Source organism: Lissotriton vulgaris, unplaced genomic scaffold, assembly GCF_964263255.1.
Source record: "Lissotriton vulgaris unplaced genomic scaffold, aLisVul1.2 SCAFFOLD_2190, whole genome shotgun sequence".
NCBI classification, from domain to species: domain Eukaryota; kingdom Metazoa; phylum Chordata; class Amphibia; order Caudata; family Salamandridae; genus Lissotriton; species Lissotriton vulgaris.
Genome location: NW_028254584.1, coordinates 356,740 through 378,839, shown reverse-complemented (window position 1 = coordinate 378,839; position 22,100 = coordinate 356,740). Strand labels below are relative to the sequence as shown.

The 22,100-nt window shown below is 45.0% G+C and overlaps 1 protein-coding gene across 1 annotated transcript in view; it reads left to right on the top strand.

The window, feature by feature from the left end:
• Nucleotides 1–2,550: 2,550 nt before the first annotated feature.
• The window catches only part of EPCIP (exosomal polycystin 1 interacting protein), a 177,668-nt gene continuing 158,118 nt past the window's right edge, over nt 2,551–22,100 (top strand). The window contains exon 1 of the mRNA XM_086951697.1: nt 2,551–2,677. The gene's annotated coding sequence lies outside the window, so the exon portion shown is untranslated. The remainder of the gene's footprint in view (nt 2,678–22,100) is intronic.

The window sequence follows — 22,100 nt, the reverse complement described above, 5'->3', positions numbered from 1 at the left end:
ATGATGGTTTCCATTTTATGCGCACTCCGGTAGTCCTGTGTTGTGATAGTGTTAAGCCAATGGTAAACGTTATAGGCCTTATTGATTCACTAGGAAAAGTTATGTCAGATTCCTCTTGATCATGATACGAAGCTATGGCAAAACAAGTACGCCTGGCATATGTAAGTGCTAAAGCCTGTAGGCAGGTATTTTGTTACACTGAATCTTGCAGAGACTACGTAATAGGCAAAGGGTTTGATGTTGGTGAAACCCCCCTCCACACTTCGGAACAAACCATGGGAATAGAAGATTTGCACTATGGTTATCCTTATTTAGCTTTATTAGAAGAGATAGTATATTGTTTCAACAACTGCAATTGTGTACTTGTTTGCAATGCTATTATAGTATATCTCTTCGCTGCCTTGTAGAAAAGCTTATGCCCAGAACAATAGGTCTGAATTGGCTATGGTGACAAACCAATGATAATGATTACAGGGTTTATTATGAAAAACTACAATGAAGGCGGTAGGCCAGACATATTAATTGTGAAAAGAATATGCTAAAGTTAATAAGAATGCAAGGGTGGATTGTTATTACTCTTTGTTAAAGCCTACAGATGGGCATTTTATTACATGTAATCCCACAGATGATCTTAGTAGGCAAGGATTTTTGTGTTAGTTATCCTCCCTGACAAAATGTGGGTATAGAAGATTTGCACTGTGAAAATCCTTGTTAGACCTTCTTACGAGAGATACTTTGCCAACTGAAAATGTGTATACATTTGCAATGGTATGACTATATGCCTGATGGGTGCCTTCTGGGAAAGTTTTAACAAAATACAGTAGGCATGATTATGGCTGTGGTGATAAGCCAATGCTAACAGCTATTGGCCCAATTGTTTCTCTTGGAAAAAGTACTTCAGATGAAATAGGTCTGATCTTTTTATTATGAAAAGTTAAGATATAGGCCGTATTCCTAATTTATTTACTATGCAAGACATAAGTAAAAGCCAACAGGCCTTTAAGGGTGGAGTCTGCAGATAGGTATTTTGTACTGTTAAATCTCATACATTACCTTTGTATGTAAGGAGTTTGGTGTTGGTTAACCCATTTACCAAACCTTCAGGGTAGAAGGTGTGCGCTTAAATAATTCTTGCTAGAATCTTTTCAGAAGATCTGACACGCTTAGCTGGCTGCCAGGACCTTGCAATAAAGAAATCATTCAACAAAAATAAAAATATATAAGAATAGATACGTGAAGGGTCTTTGGATAAAGCCCTATTCTGCCATTGTCTGTCTAAGTGTCGGTTAAAATCTGTTTCCATCCATGAAAGCACACTGCATGGGAAAATGGTTCACTCTACTTGGATCATTGGCTGTTGCCCTGTAAATGACACAATTTGCTGCTCACGGGCAGATCTACCTATATACGACTGCACTACCATGTCAGAACTGGTTGGCCAGTCCGTTAGGATTAAATGTTTTACTTGTATAGCTCCCTTTTACTTTCTATGTTTCATGTCTTTGTAATTTTTATTAAGAGGATTTTTTCAGCTCCCCAGGTAGCGGGAACGGGGTACTTGCTTACCACAGCATTGCTTGCTTAATTTTCAGAAAGGCACATCTCGCTTGCATTTTCCGCTAAACCTGGAGTCCATTTTGTAATGCTTTTGACAATAGTACATCATTGTTTGCTAATTCCAAAATGGCCATAACATTGGTTATAAACATGGCGATCATGCTGGAACTTTAAAAAATGGTAGACGGTGTGCTATACCACTGCACAGCGAACATCCGCTGCTATGTTTGATTTTGGCATTGCAAGCATATGGCCGCTGTCTTGGGAAGGCAGCATGTTTTCTCTCTTTCTCCTTGTATTCTTTTTTTATTTATTTTACATATGTTGTTGAGCTTGTGATTTAATTTTATTGTAGTTGTGTCAGTGAGTGAATGCTAAAATGAGTCAGTGGAAGGAGGACTGGATGCATGAGTGCAAAGAGAGTGAGTGAGTATATTAATTTATTGAAGAATGCCTACCCATAAATGAAACAAAAGGCACTTCATTATTAAGACACATTTATTGGCATTGCCAATACTTAGTTTCAATATGAGTTGATAACCCAAATTTGATTAAACACATCAATCAAGTTTACATTTAAAGCCTACACTCGCATGTTTTATATTTCTGGCAGAATAACTTTTTGGGTGAGAAAAAAACCCATTGAAGATTGGTGTTTGACCGCCAAGCATGTTAATTCGTAGCCTTATTAACATGACAAAAACCATTAGCAGCGCCTGTCAGCGCAGAAGCTGAAGCGCGCGCTGGTATTTGGCCTCGGCGCTCTGCATTCCACGCCACGTCACGAAAAGGTCCTAAAAGTTCGGGAGATATTCGACATAGCTCCAGCGCGCTTCCGAAACGGGCCGAAGGCCAGGCGGGAACTAATAATGACAGGTGCTTGTCCTGCTGCGTTATTAATGAATTAGCAGGCTCCGGGCACTCGTCCTGGTTGCCATGGTAACGGCATGGGCCACTGGCTCGCGGAAAACATAAAAGAACAGCAAGTGCAAGAGCACGCATTCCAACCCGCCTCGCAGATTAGTCCGGTTGTCAAACTCGACACAACTTTTCGGGAGCCAGATAAGAGCTAAGGGCGCAGACAACACACAAGAACGCTTCCATGCAGAACTGTAAGATTGTAAGTGGACTGCTTTTGGGTGCTTTTATGACTTTAAGATGAATGCAGTATGAATTGCCATATATTATGTATGTGAGGTGCACATGGCTGGCTTTCATGTTTCTGGGGGAGTGTTGTATTGTAATGCACGTGTAATGCTTAAAACCTCCAGCGGTTATAGATTTATTTTGTTTAAATTGTGGTTAATCATTTGCAGAGTTAAGAGACAAACGCATGACTATAAGGAGAAAATATTTGTTGCATTCATGGGTATGACAAGGAGCAACTTATTGCAATGCAAAGTCCATAGTCAAATAGATTCCATCTGTATGAGTGCTGACCATAACAGACATCTATGTAAGTGCATATCACGCGGTAAGAAGTAGAACTCGAGTTTTTTTAAAAAGCTGGTAACAATTAATTTAAAGTTTACTATTTATGTAGTGATATCAATCACAGTGTAAGCCCAGCGTCGATGAGGGTATTGGAAAATAAAAGATCAACTGCGTCATGTGGATGTTGCACACCATTATGGTATATATTTGCACTCATATTACATTTCGAATATTTTTATTTTAGGCGGAGTGAGCCTAGATGATTTTCCCAGATTCCCACGATTTTAATTTAATTGTTGAAGCAGGCATCAGAACCCAGGGCCCCAGGCGTTAAAGGAAATAACTTAGCTACTAAAAAACACCTCAACAATCAACATCACTTTCCAAACCTACATGTTAACTTGCATATTATTGAAGGCATGGCGTAATGTATGTTGCAGGAGTATGAGTAGCAGCATAGAGCAGACATGAATAATCTTATGGCAGTAAATAATATGCATTTGATGAGTCCGTCCAGTGCGATAAATTAAAATATATAAATACATGACTGTGTGCCTACCAGCCTATATAGATAACACGCACCCAATGACCGCCTGCATACTTATCTGTTTCCTACTGAGAACAATTCTTTAAAATGTGGCTGAACTTTGAAAAATGTTTGTCGTGTGCACTCCTCCCTTACCTCTGTGGCACTACTGGATCCAGCATTTATCAGATAAAAAAAGTGACCTTTTAGCAAATTTCGACCTTTCTGCTGACCCCTTTTAGGCTAAATTAAATATAAGTAAACGTTACCAGTGATACTGAAAGATACAGAATTGAGTAATGTATTTGTGTAATCTGTTGCATGAATTAATTTGTAGTGTTTTGTATACCATTAATCCTGCTGTCTCCCAGTTTGCACTATATCAGTAGTTCACAGCGCTAGTGGGTATCTCTGGGTGTGATGCCTAGTGCCCTGCAATGGATTGTATACTTAGAATAAATAATCTTGATATATTAGGTACAGTTTTGATGGCTGAATTGGTACGTGAATTTAAAAAACACAGCAAAAACAAAATAACAATATTGAAATGTATAAATAATTTTAAGAAATATCTTGTCAGACTAAACCACAAAAGGTACTTTGACAAGAAAAGTATCAAACGCATAACCATGATCAACTACTTTCTTTGATAAATAACACAGAATCCCTATCTTATGTGTTTATGCATAGATGGCATATTTATTTGTATAAGGTTATATTAGTTCCTGCGGTCTTATATTCAAGTTCTAGTTAAGCTGTGCTTCCCAGATAGGAAGGGTTCCATTGCATTTGTCTTATATCGTTTTGTCGTATTTCTGTGGTTTAAGCTGTGGGCTGGCTGTTTGAAGCACTTCATGTGGCTTGTATTAATTGTCAGGGATCAGTGAGTTCCATAATTTACTCAAATGCCATATCTATTTACAAATTTACTTGGCAAATAGCTTATGCTTTAATTATGCAGTTTGCTCGTGAGTGTCACTGGACAATGACCTTTGTGTTGTGCAAATTGCTCGTTGCATCTTCAAGATGCCAATAAAAAAAAGACTGTTAACAAGGTATAATTTATGAATTATTACTCACGTATTTGTGCTAGAATAAATGCTGATAAAATAGCCAAACGATATGTCTGGCCTATTTGATGCTCTGACAATTCTGAAAAACTGCCCAAAAAAACGTTTTTGCTGCAAGTTCCTTTCCTATTTTGAAGTCTTGAATCATTTCCTTTTAACACAGCCTTCGCTGTATTTGTTGCATGATTGTTTCGACAGTCCACAACATGTTTTTTGTGATGATGTTGAATGACTTGTTATCTTTCCATACCTCTACTTGCATGTTTACTCCTCCATCCGCCTACATTTTTGCTTCTCTCATTTAGGCTGTCTTCTCTCTTGGCCTCAGTTATGTTCACTTTGGCAGACCTTTATCTTCACCTGGGTGGGGCCTAGTTGTGTAGGCATGGGCGGATTTTGCGGATTGGCAATCCGCAAATTTGCGGATTTGCGAATTTGCGGATTGCGAAAATCCGCAAAATCCACAAAATTCGCGGATTTTTTTTTTGTGTTCGCACGGGTTTCTGCAAGTTCGCAAGGGTTTTGTACAATTTCGCAAATTGCGAAATTGTACAAAACGCTCGCGAACTTGCAGAAACCCGTGCGAATACAATGTGTCTGCTCATGTATGTACCTCTTGTGTGTATAAAAGGTCAGAGAAAGATCAGTTCAGCAGATGAAGAGAAAGAAGCTCCTGGTCACAGGAACAGCACGGGTATTGCGCTCGTGAAAGTCAAGGATGCAAAGTCTATCCAGCATCACAGCTGATTTTCCACGGTAGATTTGGGAAGAAGGCACACCTGTCCAGCCTCGACGATGCTCACGATTGTTTTTGGGCTAATGAATGAGTCACTGAATTTGAGCATCAACTAGTTCGAGCGACCATGTGTGTGTTACTATGCAATCGCCCCGAAGGGCGCAGGGGTCCCTTGAGTGAGCTGTAACTATTTTACAATGGCGCCAGCAAGCTGCCAGCGCCGTTGTAAAATTGTTACAAAGTTAGCTTGCACAGGAAGCACTTAGATAAAATAAAGCAGCACCTGCTTCGTTTCATCTAGTGGTTCCTGTGCAAGCTAACTTTGTAACTATTTTACAACGGCGCTCTCAGCTTGCTGGCGCCATTGTAAAATAGTTACATGAGTGGGGGTTCAACTTTTGAACCCGTTACGTCTGCAGATTTTTTTTTGCGGATTTTGCGGGAAATCCGCAAAATTCGCGGATTGCGGATTTCCCAAAAATCCGCAAAATCCGCGGGCGTAATGGATTTCCCGCTCACCCCTAATGGTATTTTACCTGCGGTGCCCCTGGACCAATTGGGGACCAAGCAACCCTTTGGCACTTGAGTCTGAGAGTGGAGGCAGAGCAGTCCAGGAGTGACTCTGGGAGGTGCTGTGGGCTAGAAACCTTTGGCCAGATTTAAAGTTTGGCGGATGAGTACTCCATCACCAATGTGCCGGATATCTCACCTGCCTTATTACTAGGGCATTAGGATATAATGCACTTGTGTAAGGCAGGCAGGATATCCATCACGGTTGTGATGGAGTACCTGTCCATCAAACTCTGACTCAATTAATCATTGTCCAAACAGTGCCTTTTCTTTAAAAGGAAAAGTGCTTTCATGCAAACATGACTGAATACCTAGAAGCAGATTCCTAATATTTACAAGTTTACAAGTGGTAAAATCAGTTGGAACCCCGCCCCACAGAATGACTAGGGTGCAAATCATGTACCCTAAGGAAGTGTTACAGTTGCAGCCAACCCCTAAATCTAGTCTGTTCCTGTTAACTGCAAAGTACCTAATGGCAGTTTGTGCATCAGCAGGCTCTAACCATAAAAACAGCAAAACCCATATATATATGGCTATTATAGAAGATGAGTGTATCTCTCTCTCTCTCTCTCTCTCTCTCTCTCTCTCTCTCTCTCTCTCTCTCTCTCTCTCTCGGCCCCCAGGGAACCTCAGGATTGACAAGGAATTAATTCCCCAACTTAAACCATGCCACAGGGTGTATTTGCACACATGTGAACTCAGGCCCCGCCCCCTCCCTTCACCACTGTGCAAACACGCCCGTGGCGCGTTTTAAGTTGGGGATTAACTCTCCTTGAATCCTGAGGGTGCCTGGGGCGCAACTAGCCCACCAGCTACATCTAGTAAGCACCACAGAGCTGTGTTGCAGAGAGGTGTAAAAAGGGGTGTGGCCTCAGAACATCACTCTGCAACGCAGCCCCCTGTTGCATACTGAAGGTTCCTGGTGGGCTAGTTGGCCCCCAGGGATCCCCAGTATTCAAGGGGAATTCATTCCCCTTCTGCAAACACTCCAGGGGGTGCGTTTGCAGAGTGCTGCATAAAGGGGGCGTGGCCTCGGCGTGATGCTGGTGTTTTTCTTTCTTTTTTTTTTTAAGAAGGGGGGCTGTGTAGCCCACCTTCTTTTTCTATTTTTTTGGCCCTGGGGACCCCATCCCCCAGGGCTTGCCCCCTAATTTTTTTTATATAAAAAAATGGGGAGGGGGGCTGCGTGGCCCCCCTCCTGAGGCTTCTTTTAGCCCCGGGGACCCCATCCCCCGGGGCTCTGCCTTGTTTTCTTTTAAACATTTGTTGTGGAGGGGGGCTGCGTGGCCTCCCCTCCCGGGCCACTTCTGGCCCCGGGGACCCCATCCCCCAATGTCTGGCCTCTCATTGGGGACCGTGGGATGGTCCCCAATCCCCCCACTGTCTCTTTCGGCTTCCCGCGTCCTGCGGGAGCTGGCATTGCTTTTCTATATGGAGAGCTAACATGCTGCTCCCCATGTAGAAAAGCAATAGTGTTTGGTTTTTGGAAGAGAGAGCATGTTTCCTGCTCTCTCTTCCAAAAACCAAAGCAGTTTGCTATGGCAGGGTGGGAGCCGCGAGGCTCCCGCCCTACCAGAGCAAACTACAGTGTCCCGGGGTTGGGCACACCGGGACACTGCAGGAGCCGGCCCTGGGGGGTGGCAGTCCCCAGGGCCACCACAAGGCTCCAGGAGGGGGGCCGCGTGGCCCCCACCCAACAATTAAATGCCCGGGGGTGGTGGTTCCAGGGGTGTGTGGGGGGGCTTGAGCCCCCGCACAGGTTTTTTAATTTTATTTTTTAAAAAAGAAGCCCCGGGAGGTGGCAGTCCTCGGGGCTGCGGGGGGGCCGTGTGCCACCCACATGCATAATGTTAAAGCCCCGGGGGTGGCGGTCTCGGGGCTGGGGTGCCCCTCTGGGCCCCCCATTATTATAAAAAAAAGAAGCCCGGGGGGCCCCGGGGCTGCGGGGGGGCTGTGAGCCCCCCTCATACGCGGCGTGTCCCCAGGGCTGGGGGGCCCTCTGGGCCCCCATTGTAATGAACTACATTGCTTTCGGGATTTGGCCCCCTGGTGGATAATTACAAATAAAGCAGGCTTCAGTTTTTTGGGGGCCTTGGGGTCCTTGTGGGACCCCCTGAGCAGGCCTAGGGGGTCAGGGTGTTTCTACCCTGCCCCCTTTGCGTCTTTTGCGCACTTGTTTTTCAGTTTTCTTGTGCCTCGGTTCTACCGAGACACAAGATGGGTGCCAACACTTCCTGGTTTGGAGTGTTCACAGACAGTTGACAGCCAATTGGCATGCAGCTCCTGCTGGTAAGGGTACGGGCATGATCCTCGGAGGATACGCGTACTCTACTCTGTCCATAGATATATCTATGATTTTACTTTTGATTTTCTCAGGAACTACTGCACGGATTTACACCATTTAACAAAAAGCGTGATATGTGAACCAAACTCTACCTTTTTGCCAAATATGGTGTAATTCCTTTCAGCAGTTAGGGCTGTAGCCGCGGCTAAATGTCCCTATGGAAAATTGCATGGGGAAAACACATTTTGGGACCCCCCTTTTTTCTGGGCCCCCGCTTGACGAATCACCCCGAAACTTTCAGAATAGGAGCAGAGTGCCCCATCTTCTTGGAGAATTTCGCGAAGATTCCTCAAACGGCACCAAAGTTATTCCAAATAAATGTTGCGGATTTCCTATGGAAACTAGATCTTAACTATAACTACCTACTGGCGACCACCAGTAGGTAATATAAACATCATATCAAATATATAGATATATATGTTTCCTCCCAAATTGATCTGTTGGCAACACGCTCTTTATGCTTGTGCTCGTCGAAGATCAGACCGCCCTATTATTTCTTGTACCCTAAGAAAGGCGGCACTCCAAAGCGGTTGAATAACAGTTCTTTATTCACTGACAGCACGGATACCAGTCCAACGTGTTTCGACTATTCAGTCTTGATCAATCCTGGTGGTCCTACATTTGTTTTTACCATGTAAACCTTTGCAGCTAATGCCTTCCTGCTGTATTGTGGTAAATGTGGTCGCATAGATGATGCGTATATGTAACATGAAATCTGTTGTCTTAGTTGACATGAAATTAATACATATTAAAACAACGTTTACACAGTTTACTCTAAGTGAGAGATGTTTCTAGACAACATGCAAATTGCATAAATGTGTTAAAAATGATTTCCTACCTCTTGCTTAGCATCAACATATAATGACAATGATTTGCAGTATTGTATTCACCATTAAAATCCTGGATCTATAGCCTGCCAGACACACTGTGTAAAGGTTTAATCTTATGTGCTGAGTCCACCTAGATGAGCAGTTTGAACCAACGCTCTCCATTAGCCCGGGTTCTCAGCACCAAGATGCTCCCTGGAGTGATAGCCGCGCCATATAAAAACACCATTACATTACATTTACATTACATTTACATTACATTACAAAGTTTCATGATTTAGCCTTTAAGTGAGGTTAGTTGGATCCCTGTATGATCAGGTCTACCCGTCAAAAGAATCTTGAGGTGAAAGAGTCCTGGTTATTATCCATAGATGAACATTGACTCTGAATGTTACTTAAGGTGTACATAGAGGTCTTCATCATTGTCAAAGCCATTGGGGCTTTTTGTTCTGAGCTTGATTATATATTTACATTCCTTTTGTCGTAGAGTGCACACTCTGTCAACTCCTCTTGAGGATTTTGCCACATATTCAGTTCCATAATGGATCATGCCATTCAAAGTTGCGAGGTTGTCCCTGGATGATCTGGAGACCATAGCTGCTAAGGCCAGCTCAATCCCCAGGATTGTCAAGGTCGGTGGTTGTGCCTTCCATCTTGCCTTTGGCCAATGAGATCCTTAGCCAGCTGGCCACATGCTGCATCACAGCCATCAGCTTGCACACTCTCTTCCCCTTCTTGTCCTCCATAGGAAGAGGAAGTTGTCCAAGTATAGATCAGTTGCTCCGAACCAGCCATTGACTTCAACCCCCACTCCAGGAAGGTACTGAAGGACTCAAATGCTGCACACACCATTGAAATAACCGTGGTCATTACTTTGTTAATGAAATATTGACCTACAAAGTGAATTCCCATTAGGGAGAAGTCTGAGGGGTGCACTGGTAAAACCCTGAAAGCCGACTGGATGCCAGTCTTTCCCATCTCAAATCTCATCACCAGAGTTGTGCATCATCTCCACCACTTTGTCCAAACCCCTGTAGTTAACCAAGCATTCCTGCTCTTGTCAATGAAATCATTTACAGACCATACTGGCCAGAACAAGTGGTGTATCAGCCTGAATACATCTACGCCTACATAGGCACTATTTCCAATAGGGAAATCATCTTATTGGGTATCAGTAAGCCTAGAAACGGGCCCACTATCTTGCCTGCCTCAGGCACCTTCTATTCTCTAGTTTGTCCAGTACCACCCCTTCCATTTCCTTTGTCGACCTCAAGTTGTTGGCTCAGAGCTGCATCCAAGGCCCATGATAAGGTAGTAGAAGTCTTCAGTAAAATCTCCATTCAATATTGCCATCGCTTACCTGTTTAAACATTTTGCCAATCACAGTACCATCGCCTCCAACTTAATTGGCATATTCACCCTTGCCCCCAACCCCTTTCTGTCCCTGCCCCCTCTCCTCCTTGCTATCCTTGGCACACAAAGTACTGCAATAATGGGTGTTTCCCACTGCATCCTGAGCCATCATGTTTAAAGCGGCACTGGGGCCTGTAGCAGGCCCCTTTGTTGTAGGTCCAACAGTCTCAGTTTGCATTCACCTTTGCATCAATCCCCACCCCTTCAAAGGTGAGTATGTTCTGAAAAGGGGTATAAGACAATGGCAAAACACTCGCTGTGAAGGGCGTGGGGATGAGCCTGGCCAGGGTCATGTACTGAAACCACAGTTCATTATCTACTGCTCCCCAGGATTTTGCTGTATTCAGTTCTCTCCTGGCTCTAAACTCCCCACCATATTAGAGCCAAGCCAACTCTCCAAAACTGACCTTGTCTGATCCATGTAGTTGGAGAGTGATACACTGTATTCTGCAAATTCTTTGCATATTATGCTACTGAAGATTGTAAACACTGCTGTTAACGTATTAATGTTAGTGGGGATCTTGTGCATCTTTGCCAGCTCTTTCTTGCACCTTAAGTACTTCTTTGTGACAACTTCAATATGTTGGGGTACTCATTCCACCATATTTGGTCTTTTGTGCTGGGCCACAGATGGCTGCCGAAAAGGCGCCACTATTGCCATGTAATGCCAAAACAACAAGGTGATGGATGGAATGCTTGAATTAATCTCAGATATTGGCCTTACTTTGGGGCCACATCCCAATCCATAATTTTTTGCCTACCATGCCACCTCAGTTTGGATCCACCCATATGCAAATCAATCTTGACTTTGCTGCTCATGGGAACAGTCCAGCCCGAATTACCAGGTCAGGTCCTCCCTGAAATGGAATACAAGCAACTCAGGACCAGGTTTGGACTTTTTAGGTCTCTTCAGTCAAGTATATCTTGGTTGCAGTGGCACAGTGAGCCTTGAATCCATGTCTGGGCATACCTTGTGCACTTAGGGCGTCAAATGCAAAAACAACAAGATGATGGATGGAGTGCTTGACTCAATCTCAGCCAGTGGAAATTGCTCGGGCCACACCCAATCAATCTTTTTTTGCTAACCATGCTACCTCAGTTTGATTCCTGCCATATGAAAATCAGTCATCACCCTGCTCCGGTCGAATTGCCAGGCTAGGTCCCCCCTGAACCGAACCACAAGCAGCCCAGGACCGGTTTCTGAAAATAACGATGGACTGGGATGCAGCCCAAGTAATTACCAGTGATTAATTAAAGCATTCCATCCATTACTTTTATGTATACTTCATGTGTCATCTAAGTGGGACGGATATGCCCAGATGTGGGCCCTGTGCACACTGTATCACTGGAACCAAGCTGTACCAGGCTGATGAGCCCTAACTAGAGCGCAACCGGTTCTAGGTTGCTTGTGTTGTGGTTCAGGGAGGACCTGGCCTGGCAGTTCGGGCTAGACTGTTCCCACTGGAGAAGGGTCAAGACCGATTTGCATATGGCTGGGCCCAAACTGAGGTGACATGGTGTACAAAATAACAATGGACCGGGATGCGGCCCAAAGGAATTACCAGTGACTGAGATTAATTCAAGCATTCCATCCATCACTTTTTGTATACTTTATGTGCCACCCTTAGTGGGACAGGTATGCCCTGACGTGAGCCCATGCACTCTGTGTCACTGGAACCAAGCTAACCTGGCTGATGAGCCCTAACTACAGCAAAACAGGTGCTAGGTTGCTTGTGTTTGGTTTAGGGAGGACTTGGCCTACAGGTTCTGGCTGGACGGTTCCCATTGACGTTGCGCTCTACAAATAACCTGATTGATTGATTCTTCACCTGAACAGTAGATTCCCCCCTCTCAGCACCTTTAGACCATAACGGGTGAGTAGTTGCAGTCTACAAGAAAGCTGATTGATTGAATAATTGGAGCAGGGACAAGGCTGATTTGCATATGGCTGCGTTCAAACTTTGGTGGTTTGGTGTGCAAAATAATGATGGACTGGGATGCCGGCCCGAGTAATTACCGATGGCTGAGTGTAATTCAAGCATTTAATCCATCACTTTTTTGTATATGCTATTCCCAGGTAGGGCATTTTCTGTGACAGTTCCCCTCCCACCTTCTATTTCTCATTCCTTCCACCCCTCTGTTATATGACTGCCCTTCTATGCCTTTGTCGCCTCCTTGCATCACATCCCACTGGGTTCCTACCAGTCCCATGCCTTTTGCCGGTCCCCTTTCATCCTCACCTCCCTGTGACCCACCTCCTGCTTGCCTCTGTCCTTACACCCTTTCCTCCTTTCTTTTCCAGTAATTTTTCCAGCTTGCCCACAATTCCCATGAAAGTTCTCAATTGCTGCCAAATATCCATTGCTTCTGCACTCCCATCAAACTCGTCCCATGCCCATCTGTCTTCCCGCTCCCCACTCCTCACCTTTCCATGCTGCCCACCAGCCATCCTCAAACTCACTTGCGGAGAAGTCTTGTACCTCTGCCTTTGACATCACCAACTGCTTCCGACTTTTGTCACCAGGCTGCTTGACCTTTCCAATGGTGCCATGGAGGCTGCCGCTGCAGCAGGCACCCTGCTGATGGTGCTTATTTTGGTCTTCCAACCAGCGTCTGCGCAGTGGGGACCCTACTGCATAGCTCCAATGTCACCCAACTGATATCCCTCATGCGCTTGTGCAGTTCCTTGCAGTGATGCAGTGGTGGTACAGATGCCAATATTATCTACGCAACACACCCAGGCGAATGTCCTCCACAAGTTCCCTGTTTGGCAGGAGCTGTTCCCGCCCTTCTGTGCAGGGCCTTCATAAGCATGGCCGGACTGGTCATAGTGGGCATCGGGCGTTTCCCCGGGCGGATGGAAGAGTAGGGCCCAGTTTGGCAGCAGTGGCGCTGGTTTTGTTACCGAGGTTTTGCAGTGGTTCTGCAATATCAGCCCCCAGTACCAAAAGCTGCCATGCCTCACACCTGCATCCCCCCTGCCCCCCAGGGGCTGGTCCGCCAAACTTTCCAGGGCTACTTTGGGTTCCCTAGTTCGGCCCTGCTCATCAGGAAAGTGCAATCACTCCCGGATAATTGCAGCAGTGAAGTACAAGTTACAGGAGGTAAACTGGGGTCTATGCACCCTGTTTCTATCGATGTCCCTCATATAAGCTATTAGCAGACTCCTCAGAGTTCATATTTCTTTAAATCTGTGCATGGGATTCTAAGCTGTAACAACAGTAGTTTATAATTTTTGCCAGGTTAAAAACCCCCATAACAAATTGAGTACGCAGAGAAAACAAGAGTGCAATTCATTGTGTAACGGTGCTGGAAGAAGCCAAATAATTTGTGAAATCCGTGTTTATCTAGGTGATAGTTCCCTAGTTGTTTGCTAATACTGACAGACAATGCAAAATAACCCTCAAAACTTAACAAGTATACAAAAACATTTTAAGGAGGTCAGTGTTCAGAATTCCTTAACTAACACCTATTTGATGCTGTGGGATTTGGGGAGAGGGATGTGGTGGGATATTTACCTTCTTCTGCAATATCAGAAGAATGGAAGGCTGGCTTGTATATACCATGATTCTTTCTATCTATGAGGCTAGTATTACAAAGTATGTGTTGTGCAGAGGCAGCCTTTGGCCTTGTGCACTAGCACAGAAGTTACATAGTTGGGGGAGAGGGAGATGTATGCATGGCTAGTATAGAAATTAGTCATTGTTGGAAATGGGATTCCCAGTTGTCTGGGGTTTGCACCAAAGCCAAGCAGGAACCCCCACTCCCAAGGAAAGTGGGGAGATACTCTCCCAAAATAACCCCTGCTCACCCTTATAGTAACGTAGCACAAGCAGACAGGCTTACTTCGGAGGCAGTGTGTAAAGCCTTTATGAACACATACCGTAATACAAGAGACCCACTACAGATGGACACTACACAGGTTTTATGTAAAAATATCTGTTTCTTTATATAACTTTATCACAAGACCAATCACGTTAACGAAGATCCACATAATTAATTTTAAAGGGGTTGAGCCATATACAAAAAAATGCTTAGGTTGGTTTAGTTCAGGTCAGGGTAGGGTAAGTCTTTGAGCAGCGCCACTTGTACTCACAGTTCCTACGATAAATGTGGAATAACGAAGAACTAGGCCCCTTCAGCTGGGGAGAACGTGGAGAAGCAAGGCCCCTTCAACTGGGGCGACGTAGAGAAGCAAGGCCCCTTCAACTGGGGCGACGTAGAAAAGCAAGACCCCTTCAACTGGGGCGACGTGGGAAAGCAAGGCCCCTTCTACTGGGGCGACGTGGAGAAGCAAGGCCCCTTCAACTGGGGCGACATGGAGAAGCAAGGCCCCTTCAACTGGGGCGATGTAGAAAAGCAAGGCCCCTTCAACTGGCGTGACGTGGAAAAGCAAGGCCCCTTCAACTGAGGCGACGTGGGAAAGCAAGGCCCCTCCTGCTGGGGCGACGTGGAGAAGCAAGGCGCCCCTTCAACTGGGGCGACATAGAAAAGCAAGGCCCCTTCAGCTGGGGTGATGTGGTGAAGCAAGGCCCCTTCAACTGGGGCGACGGGGAGAAGCAAGGATGTTCACCAGCTCGTGCTGGTGGCCAGTACACGGCGTACAGGCCGATATAGTTAAATTCAAGGCGCACCGGCTGGTGCGTGCAGTCAGTACGAGGCGTACTTGATGATGTGGAAGGCTGGAATACGAACCGCACCGGCTAGTGCGTGCATTGAGTATGAGGCGCTCTCTGGTGCTGCTGACAGGCTAAAGTACGATGCGCACCTAGGACATCTTTGATAAGGTGCGAAGCACACGCTGATGCTCAGATTGCCATAAGAGTATGATGCGCACCGGGTCTGCTTTTGGTGAAGTGCGAAGTGCATGCTGATACTTTAGGTTGCCCATGAGAGTACGATGCGTACAGGGGACGTCTTTGATAATGTGCGAAGCGCACGCTGATACTTGCAATTCGATGAGGACGATGGGCTTGAGCCGTGACGAGGTCAGCAGGGCTCTTGAAGTGGCGAGGTCTGGGAGCTGAGATGAAGTCAGCAGGGCTCTTGAAGTTGCGTGATCTGGAGCCGCAACAAAGTCAGCAGGGTTCTTGAAGTTGCGAGGTCTGGAGCCGCGACAAAGTCAGCGGGGCTCTTGAAGGTGCGAGGTCATGGAGGGGCGATGAAGTCAGCAGGGTTCTTGAAGTTGCGAGGTCTGGAGCCGCGATTAAGTCAGCAGGGCTCTTGAAGTTGCGAGGTCTGGAGCTACGACAAAGTCAGCAGGACTCTTGAAGGTGCGCAGTCGTTGAGCCGCGACGAAGTCAGCAGGGCTGTTGAAGTTGCGAGGTCTGGGAGTCGCGACAAAGTCAGCAGGGCTCTTGAAGAAGTTGCATTCTGCGTTTCCAGTCTGCCAGTGACGAGGGGTCACCGGGAAGTGCTCAAGCGGCTGCTGGCACTCCACCCCCACAGCAAGGGGTTTCAGGGGAAGGCAGGAAGGTGACGTCTACTGCTCCTGAGACTTCAGTTAGGGGGCCGGCTCAGTTCCAGGCCCTTGGAGATCTTCCTTTTCTCAGGTCTCCATGTAAGTTCCCCCTTCTGCCGTCCGGCAGTCTTCTTGAGTTTCCAAATGTAGTGCGCCCCTCTAGTGCAAGGGTCTCTCCTTTATCCAGCGAAATGTCTTTGAAGTAGGCAGGGAGTTCCCCTCCCCAGATCCTGGTGGTGGGTGTCCCCCGTCATGGGACACCTCACCTTTTGAAGCAGGGAGGCAGGGTCATCAGCCGCCTAGCAGGAAGCGGCGTCAGCATTGTGAAGAGCAGGACACAGCCCTGAAACTACTCCTCCCCTTGATCTAAAATGCAGACAGCTAACACCAGATGCTGGAGTTTCCCCAGACCCGGTCATGATCTCCAGACGGTGAATACACATAACAGCAGCAGCACCCAGCAAGAGTGGAAACCGCCACTTCCTAAAAGTACTATTTCCAAACTCAGACGGTAGAAATCATCCATCCTCAAGAGTGTACTAATTAATTCTGAATTCAGGGACGCTAGTCTGATATTTTTACCATGTTCCCTGGGTCAGATAAATAATAAAAGGTAATAATCAAAGGCTACCCATTCTGGCCTAAGGGAGACAGGTATCCTTAGAATAATAAAACGAAGATGGCTGTAATTCATTACTAGGTCATGCCACACACATCAGGGCATGACTTACCTTCAGCTGCCAATGCACCCTGCCCAAGGGCCGACCATAGGGGTGTCTGATATGTAGCAAAGGAACCCAAATAGGTTAGAGAAAAGGGTAAATGTCTCGCAAAGTTTAGGGGTTAGCCTTTAAAAGAGGGCCAGGTCCAACAGTCATGTATGTGACTTGGAGGTAAGAAAAGCTTATCTCACTTTGATTGTCACCAAACAACTATAGGTTTGAGCAGCCACACATCACTATGAATGATACATTGCAAAGAAATCCTGGATTGTTTTGGAATGAGGATTCTCGCCTCAATGCGTCTTTCATATTACATGCGGAATTAAGTTTCCAGACGTTTTTTTATATATATATTTATGTGTGCGTGTTTGTGCGTGTGTATATATAGATATATATATATATATATGTATAGATATAGATGTATACCACTAGGGAACAACAGAATGCTGCATGTTGATATGTAGTATTAGGAGACTACACACAAAAAATGCACATTAAGTTAGCATTTTGTTACATCGATGCTGGGAAGTTACCTGAAGGGACGAACATGTAGGGGAAGTGGATGAGCTTATCGCGCAGCAGCTTCGTTGAGTACTGTACTAGCTCATGGCTGGGCATGCAGTGGCTAAGGTTACACTGCTGTTTCTGTGTTCGCTGTCATTTGCAAAGTGTGTCGGGAGCAAAGAGTGGCAGCAGAACGTCAGAATTCAGCATTGGACAAAAATATCAAACTTAGGGTGTGATCTATACTTTGTCAGATGATTTAAGTACCATCGCCATGGCAAAGTACTTTACTTCAGCGATGGCAAGAGCGCTCTGCCCAGCTAAGTTAGAGATGTCCGCTGGCCCAGCGTCAATACGATTCCTGTAAATGCACTGAAATTTGACACACGGCTCTGCCAAAATGACGTAGCTGTCCATCAAACTTTCAATATTGTTTTTCTTTAAAAATAATCACAAAACTGGATTTTCCTTCTGAAATAAAAAAAAAACAATGACCCCCTTGCCATGATCGATTTTTCACATCGCTTGGCTTACATTTTACAGTTTTCAATTACCATTACTGCCAGGTTTTTCCTAGCAATGATGAACAAAGGAAACTGGTCATGAGTTTGCCCACTCTAAATAAGGTGGGCAAATGCATGGCTAAACCTCTGATGGTCCATACTCTGTCAGGCCATCAGAGGTTAATGTAGGCGGTTGACATGGAGTAGTCCCAGGGTCTTCATACTTCCGTTCCACCCAACTATAAATGAGGTTGTGGAACTTCGCCTTGACGGAGAGAGTACTCCATTGCTGCTGCAATGAAGAACCCTCTCCTCCAAAGTCTCATCAGGTCCCTTAGTATTCTTCATTGTGCTCCTCATGTGTAGAAGAAAGGAGCTACACCTTATGAAATGTCCTTTTCAAGATGACGGTGTAACCAGGTATTACTGCACAAGCTTCCCAATCTAAGATGAAGTTGAATATTTTCCAATGTTCTGGATTCAATCTGTATCTCTTAATGGCTTTACATCTATGCCCTAATGTCTGCCCAGTAGGGTACCACAGGGCTCATCATTGAGCCCAATTTTGTTCAACCTCTACGTTACCCCCCTGGCCACTCTGATCAAATCCTTTAGACTATGACCAGTGTCATATGACGACAATACGCAAATAGTCATTTTCTAAAAACTGCACCAATATGGGGGATTCATGTCAGAACTGCATGAGTGGAGTCAGTAAATGGATGGACAGCAACTGTCTTAAATTGAATTATTCAAAAACAGAAGTTAGCAGTTTGGAAATAGGCCTGATGACCTGAGCAGCCCCCCTACTCCAGTAGATAAGGTCAAAACCTTGGAGTGATGATGGATTACAAACTTAATTTGAAATCCCAAGTTAATAAGGTCACATCCTCTCCTTTTCTTGCCCTTCGTACCATTAAGAAGATAGTCATATACATTCCTTCTGATCTTCTAAAAACCGTGGTCATTGCATTAGTCCTATCAAGGCTAAATTTTTGTAATGGGTTGTACCAAAATCTTTCAAAAGGCTCCTTAAATAGACTGCAAATTATACAAAAATACAGATGCTTGTGTCTTACTGAATGTTTCCAGATTTCACTCTGCTTTTTCTGCATTCTGCTGGCTATATTGCTTACCTGTGAAGCAGCGCTTCAAATATAAGGCCTTGTGCATCGCCTACAAGGCACTGCATGGTCAAGGTGCAGCCCACCTGAAGGAAAACCTGAGATGTTACTCGTGAGATGTTACTCGCCGAGCAGGACCCTCTGTTCCAGCTCCACCAGAAACCTGGTTGTTCTGCCTTTTAAAGCTCTTCCTGGGGAGGCAGGAGTTTCATCCGTGGCCAGACTGAGAATGCAAACCAGTCCTGGCAATTAAGTCAGACTGGCCCCTGGAGCATAGGTGGGGTGGGGGAAGTATCAGGGGAGGGTCTGGTGGGAAACGCTGCTGCTGCTTTTTTTATTTTGTTACAGGGGCCGATATTGCAGCACTGCTGCAAAACCAACCCCCACTAACAAAAAAACACCCCCACCGCTCCAAAACCGGCCCCACCGAGAAAATGCCTGGCCAGTCCGACCCTGGTTTCATCACTTGTGCTACCTGGAACTGGAATAGACTTTCCCGGGATCTGAAATATGCTGCTTCCTTATCCTCATTCAGAAAGTCACTATAAACTTGGCTTTTCCGTCAATAGGCGCTTTGGGCCTTTTTGACCCTGTCATTATATCACCAAGATGCCTCTGGGTAATATTTTTGCTCAATAAGTTATCTCATTTATTAATGTTAGCTCCTAATAGAATCATATAAAAAGGAAACATAAACAAGTGATGGATCGTCATAACACACTTGAGGCAAGATGTTCCACACTTTTTAGCGTTTGCAAACTGGAAATAGGCCCGTTTGCGACCTCTAAAAAGGGTTGTGGTATTTACAAACCCCATTTTATGACTTTATAACCTATTATTAACTCACAAAATAGGGTTTGCAAGTCGCTATTAGGAAGAAGAGTGCCAAGGGCGTCCTTTTGTAATAGCGAGTCGCACTAGTATGTACATTTGTTTTGCAATGGCAAATGCGGTTGCATAACAATAGCAGTTACCACCTACTTCAAGTAGGTGCTAAAGCCAGTCGCAAACAGGAAGGGTTCCCCAGGGGACCCCTTCTCCCTTTCTCAGTGTATTTGAAAATATTTATTAACAGCAGGCAGTGGTCCCACGGACCACTGACTGCCCTTAAAAAATGAATAGAAAACGTTTAATTTTTTCCTTTTAAACGCATCCTGTTTTCCTTTAAGGAAAACAGGCATTTGAAAAAAAAAGTTGCTTTATTTGAAAAGGCAAACACAAACATTGTAGTCTGCTGTCCCCAGCAGGCCACTATCAATGTGATAGGATAGCTTCCTAAGGGGTCGCAAGGTGCAACTTAAAATTAATGAGGTTGGTCTTTAGCAACCCCATTAGCAATTGCAAACAGTGTCTAAGACACTGCTGTACATTCCATTTTACAAAACGCAAAATGCGAGTCCGAAAACGTTGCAATTTGCGATTCGCAAAATGGAATGGTCATACATCTGGCTCTTATTTCCTTATTTTTCTGGCCAGTCATCACCCGTACACAACATATGTTTGTCCCTGGTTTCTGCTTCCTATAGGCAGCCGTAAGCGTTTAAGTGAGTCTAAATTAGTTATGTTTTCTAGTCATTTTTCTCTGAGTGTCCATACATTCTCACGGTGGTTTTCTGCCCATGGTTCGCAGCATGTAATCAGAGGAATTTGTTGCCGAGTGAACCTCCTGCAGTGCTCTACACAGCCCATTAGAAAGGGAGCACGAATATTCAATGAACACTTTTAATTAGTTTCTTCACTCTGAAAGGAGGGGAGAAGGACGCAGCCAGTGAGGAGTTGAATTGTTTGGATTTGGGGCTCCTTTGTAAGCATTTTTTTTATCTTAGGAGCACTGCCCCACAGTACCGAAAGCTCTCCTCTTTAACTCAGACACTCCTCCCAACCTGCTCTGGAAGCTTAAGTGGGAAGACTGATGCTAGTCATTGAATTCAGTTAAACATTCACATCCATGCCTGCTTTGAAACGTACACAAACTAAAAGAAATGTATGCAGTATATGTTTATACTTTGAATAAACAATTTGCACTGTTGAGCTAAATATCGCTTTGCACTGGGAACTAAGGGGCATATTATCAAGGGGGTTTATCTCCGCTTTTTTGGCTTTAAAAGCCAAGAAAGCGGAGATAAAATTATCTCCCTATTACCTACCTGTCGCTAACACCAGTCAGTGAAATTTATCACTAATGACATGCAAAGTGGGCGTGCCAAGATGTTAGCGACTGGAAACAGTCGCTAACATCGCTATCTCCTATTACCAACTTTTGGAGATATACGCGCTAGGCACGAATATCTCCAAAAGCTAACACCTGCCCCTGAGCAGTTCTTAGCCATGTTATCCAATGGTAGGTGGATAACATGGCTAAGAGCATTTGCTCCGTAATGCATGAATATCGCTGACTTTACAGCGATATTCATGCATTTCGGCCGATTTTTATCGCTTAGGAGATAAACCTTGATAATAGCAAGGTTCCTAAGCGATCAAAATCGCCGCAGCTCGGCGATAAAAATATTGCCGCTAAGCCAACATAGCGATAATTATCGCTAGTTGTTGGTAATATGCCCCTAAATTAGGACCCTTTTACTAGGAAAATAGAAGACTTTCCAATGAATGATAAGCACATTCATGTATCTGTTTGATAAGTAGAATGTTCAGAAGTTAGCATCGCATGCACAGCTAATAGCAAAAGACCTTAAAGTATGTTAAAAGTATTATATCAAAAGTGAAGTATAAGTCGATATCAGAAAGCTCCTAATTGCCTTACCTCTTCAGGGTGACTAACTGGCGAGGCCAACCAATCCCTAGGAACAGGATGAAGGGGTTAAACTCCATCGTGAGAGAGTGTTCTCCCTTCGTCCTGGTTTATGTCACCTACCCACCTGGCATAGGGGACCAGCCATGGCCTAGTAGCTGTCCTCTTTTAACCATTGTACTTGTGTCACGCGATAAGATTTAATAAGGGCCTATCAAACTCTTAAAGTAGCCTTACCTGAGCCAAGGACTAAAGTAGTGGAGCATCTAAATCACACATACACCATGTGGGCTGCAAAATCACAACTCTTGCTTATGGTTACCAGACCTTCCGGCCCAACCTCCCCGGTGTGGCCTGTGCTGGAGGGGCGCACCAATTTATAATGTGGGACATACCCCATATTCCCCTTGATCTGGTTAGGTTCATGGGTTCGATCTGCAAAGGTTACAGGAAATGGAGACGCAAGCCCCCATCTCCCAGAATTGATTTTAGGAGGCTTTGGAGCTTACGAAAGAGGCTGATGGAAGCCAGGGTACGTAGGGAGGAATCCGGAGCGCACT